A 4572-nucleotide genomic window follows, 5' to 3' on the forward strand; every position below is an offset into this window, starting at 1 on the left:
TGCTACTTGGTAGACCTTGGCAGTATGACATGGATGCAACATATAGTTCCAGGAAGAACACTTATACAATAATTAGAGATGGTAAAACTTACACCTTGAAGCCTTGACCTAATTAGAAACAAGAAAAGGAACCTTTGGTTGTTGTGATGAGTAAGAAAGAGATGTTAGAAGCAATTAAAGTAGTAGATGAGGGGTATGTTCTGATACATAAACCTAGAGAGGAAGTGAAGTTTGAAAAAGACAAACCAATTCCCAAAGAGGTGTAGAAATTTCTTGAGGAATATCATGGGATAGTGGCAACTAATTTACCCTCATCCCTACCATCCATTAGGGATATAAGTAACCAAATAGACTTTATACTTGGTGCATCTTTTCCCAATAAGGCCCCATACAAAATGACACTTGCATAAAATGCTAAAATTGCTAAACAAGTCAGTGAATTGTTAGGAAAAGGTCTGATTCAGAAAAGCCTTAGTCCCTGTACTATGCCTACTATTTTGGCTCCAAAGAAAGATGGAAAATGGAGGTTGTGTATTAACAGTAGGGCAGTCAACAAGATAACCATTAAATCCATATTTCCAATTCCAAGAATAGAAGATCTATTTGACGAATTGGGTGGTGCTTCCTATTTCTCAAAAAATGATTTAAAATTAGGTTATCATCAGATAAGGATAAAACTAGGTGATGAATGGAATTTTTTTTTTTAACAATAGAGGGTTTGTATGAATGGCTTGTTATGCCATTTGGATTGAGTAATGCACCTTCAACCTTCATGAGTTTGATGACTAAGATCTTCCAATACTAGAATGGAAAATTTTTGGTTATTTATCTTGATGATATACTAATATTTAGTGGCTATTTGAAAGAGCGTCTCAAACACTTAGGCTTGGTATTCAAAAGATTGCAGGAACATAAGCTGATTATCAATCTTGAAAAGTGCACCTTCTTGTAGAAAGAACTCACATTCTTGGGATTTGTGATCTCTCAAGGCACCTTGAAGATGGATCCTTCAAAAGTTGAGGCAATAGTTAATTGGCCTGCTCCTAAAACCCAAAGTGATTTTAAAAATCTTCCATTGGTTAGCCACATTTTATAGGAAATTTATTAAAAAATTTAGCCATGTGTGTGCTCCAATGCTAGATAATATTAAGGGTGGAAGGAAAGTTAAGATTGCATGGACAAAACATGCCAATGATGTCTTTGAATATCTTAAATCTAGAATTGCACAATATCCTATATTAATCCTCCCTAATTTCAATAAATTTTTTATAGTAGAAACAGATGCCAACAACCTAGCTATTGGTGTAGTCTTAAGCCAAGATGGCAAGCCAGTTGCATTCTTTTCAGAGAAACTAAATGATGCCAAGAGAAAATACTCCACCTATGACCTAGAGTTTTATGCTATAGTCCAAGCTCTTAGAAAATAGTGGCATTAGCTCCTGGCTAAAGAATTTTTAGTTTTCACTGATAACCATGCCTTGAGCTATCTAAATTCATAAGACAAATTGAATGTCAGACATCTAAAATGGATGGAACAATTGCAAGCATATTTTTTCAGCATTAAACACAAGAAGGGTGAAGCCAACAAGGTGGCTAATGCATTGAAAAGGAGGATCACTTTGGTGTAGTAGATACAAATCCAAAGCATTGGGATAAGTGCTCTCAAGGACCTCTACATAGATGACACTAATTTTGGAAACATTTATCAGGTATGCACTACATTATTGGGTAGATCTAACACTATTTTTTTTTGATATCTTATTCAAGATGGCCTATATTATAAAGAATGTTAGTTATGTATACCTAGATGCTCAATGGCGGATAACATTATCAAAGAAAAAGACTATGGTGGAATGAGTGGCCATTTTGGTTTAGATAAGACATTAGAAGTGGTTAGGAGATACTATCACCGGTCAAAAATGCAAAATGATGTCAGAAAGTTTGTTGAAACTTGTGTTATATGCCAACAAGCCAAAGGTACATCAATCAATCAATGCCTTTATCAACCCCTTCCCATAATTTCTAGACAATGGCAACCTATTTCAATGGACTTTATTATGGGACTTCCAAGGACAAAATAGGGTTATAACAACATTTTTGTGGTGGTTGACCATTTTAGCAAAATGGCACACTTTATACCTTTCAAAATCACCAATGATGTATCACACATTGCACAACTATTCTTCAAAGAAATTGTCAAAATTCACAGTCTACCTAAGTCCATTATGTTAGACAAGGATGCCAAGTTTCAAGGGCACTTTTGGAGAACCTTGCATAAAAAGTTGGGTATAAATTTACAATATAGTTCTACCTACCATCCACAAATGGATGGGTAGACAAAAGTCATAAATAGATCACTTGACAATCTCCTCAAATCCCTAAAAAAATAGTACACACAAAGTTGGGACCTCCTATTACCTTAGGTAGAATTTTCTTTTAATAACTCCTTGAATAGATCCACAGGTAAAACACCCTTCCAAATAGTCTATAGCATGCATCCTAAAGGACCCATGGAACATAGAGAACTTCTTGCTAATTTTAAAATCAGTGCCAAAGGGGAAGAATTGGCAAAAATGATAAAGCAGGTGCAGGAGCAGGTCAAGGATAGTTTGGAACAGTCATCTCAAAAGTACAAGGCATTAGCAGATAAGAAGAGAATAGAAGTTCACTTTAAGGAGGGTGACAAAGTGTGGGCTTATCTAAGAAAGGAAAGGCTTCCTAAGGACCAACACACCAAGCTACAAATGAAGAAAATAGGACCATGCACAATCTTGCATAAGTTTGGTGAAAATGCTTATGAAATCACTCTTCCACCATCCCTTTCCATTTCTCCTAATTTTAATATTTTTGATCTAACTCCTTATAAAGGAAATACAGATATGATAGGTACCATGGATGCTAAGGAGTCACATGTTGATTGGCTACAAGAACTTCCTCTAAGCCAACCCCTTTAGTTGAAGAAAATACTTCACACAAAAGTCTACAAAAAGACCAGGCATAAAACTTATTTGCAGTACCTTGTCAAGTGGCAAGGTCTTCCTTACATTGATGCCACTTGGTTGACTGAGTAGGACATCATCAAGCATGGCTATACTTTGGGTCAATTAGCCTCAAGTTGGAACTTGAGTTTCAAACAACCTAGGTAGCATGGTGCAAGAGCACCTCACCAAAACTAAGTGATCAAAAGGTCTCCTAGGCCTTCATGCCTCTTGATTCTGACATATTTGATTATTAAGCTCATTCTTTGTATGTTGATCCTATTTATGTGATCCTTGAACAACCTTTGGTGCTTGTATAAAATAGTTGTTTCATGAGGTCACAAGGATCTATTAGTCTTCTAGGGTAATGTTTAAAGATCCTAAGAAGTGTTAGAGTCTTTAGAGTCATGTTAGAATCATAGGATCAAAATAAGTTGCATAAATATGGTAATAATGCAACATACACATTTTATAATTAAAATTTTGTTTCTAATAATTCCCCCCAATGGTGGGTGGGTGGAATACTTATGAGAATATCTTCATAAGCCCTTACAGGTGGGTGGAAGACTTATGGATGTAAGATTTTCTTTTGAATCAATAAAAACCTATTATTTTCCTATAAAAATTCTATTTTTCTACCTTTTTGTATAGATTGTATGGACATATTTGACTAGAGGACCAAGTTTTGATAATTTTTTAAGATTTAGCTTTCATTTGAGCCTACTCTGAGCCCTTGAAATGATAGAAGATAGAACTTATAAGAGTTTTTTCAAAAACTATTTACAAACCCTAGCTACTTAGGGTTTCAAATTGAAATGGCAATATCTCCCATTCCCTCATGTGGAAAAATCTGATTTTCAAGCAAATGGGAGATATCTATGTATACTATAAGATTCAGGTGGTTTTGGAGTAGAAGTAGTTGGTAGCCATACAAAACAAGCTGATTTGAGTTGGCATTCCCATGTGACAACTCTACTGATAATTGCAAATTTTTAAAATGCACACCTTGGGGGTTGAACCAGTCCATGAAACTTTGGAATCCCTTCATTCATATCCCAATCTAACTATCCCTTTTTTGGTTTTGTATTGCACTTCCTATTTCTAGTACTTCCTTTGTAAATCAGGCCTAATAGGGGCAACTCGGTCTATTGTGAAATATTGTTTTGAAAGGTTAGAATGTGGAGTCAGAATCTATCCTTTTGAGAGTATGTGTAACTCAGTAAAAGGTATTAGAATCTGCCATTTCTCATTAAAGGGTAAGATTTTCTTTTGAATCAATAAAAACCTACCATTTTCCTACAAAAACTCTATTTTTATTACTTTTTGTATGGTTTTTACAGACATATTTGATTGGAGGACTAGGTGTTGATAATGTTTCAAGAGTTAGCTTTCATTTGAGCCTACTCTAAGCCCTTGAAATAGTAGAAGGTAGAAGTTATAAGCATTTTTGCAAAAATTGTTTGCAAACCCTAACTACCTAGGGTTTTAGATTGAAATGGCAATATCTCCCATTCCCTCCTATGGAAAATGTGATTTTCAAGGAAATGGGAGATATTTATGTATACTATAATATTCTAGTGGTTTTAGAGTATGA

This window comes from Cupressus sempervirens, chromosome 7 (genome assembly GCF_028749045.1).
Source record: "Cupressus sempervirens isolate cs-2001-9-10 chromosome 7, ASM2874904v1, whole genome shotgun sequence".
NCBI classification, from domain to species: domain Eukaryota; kingdom Viridiplantae; phylum Streptophyta; class Pinopsida; order Cupressales; family Cupressaceae; genus Cupressus; species Cupressus sempervirens.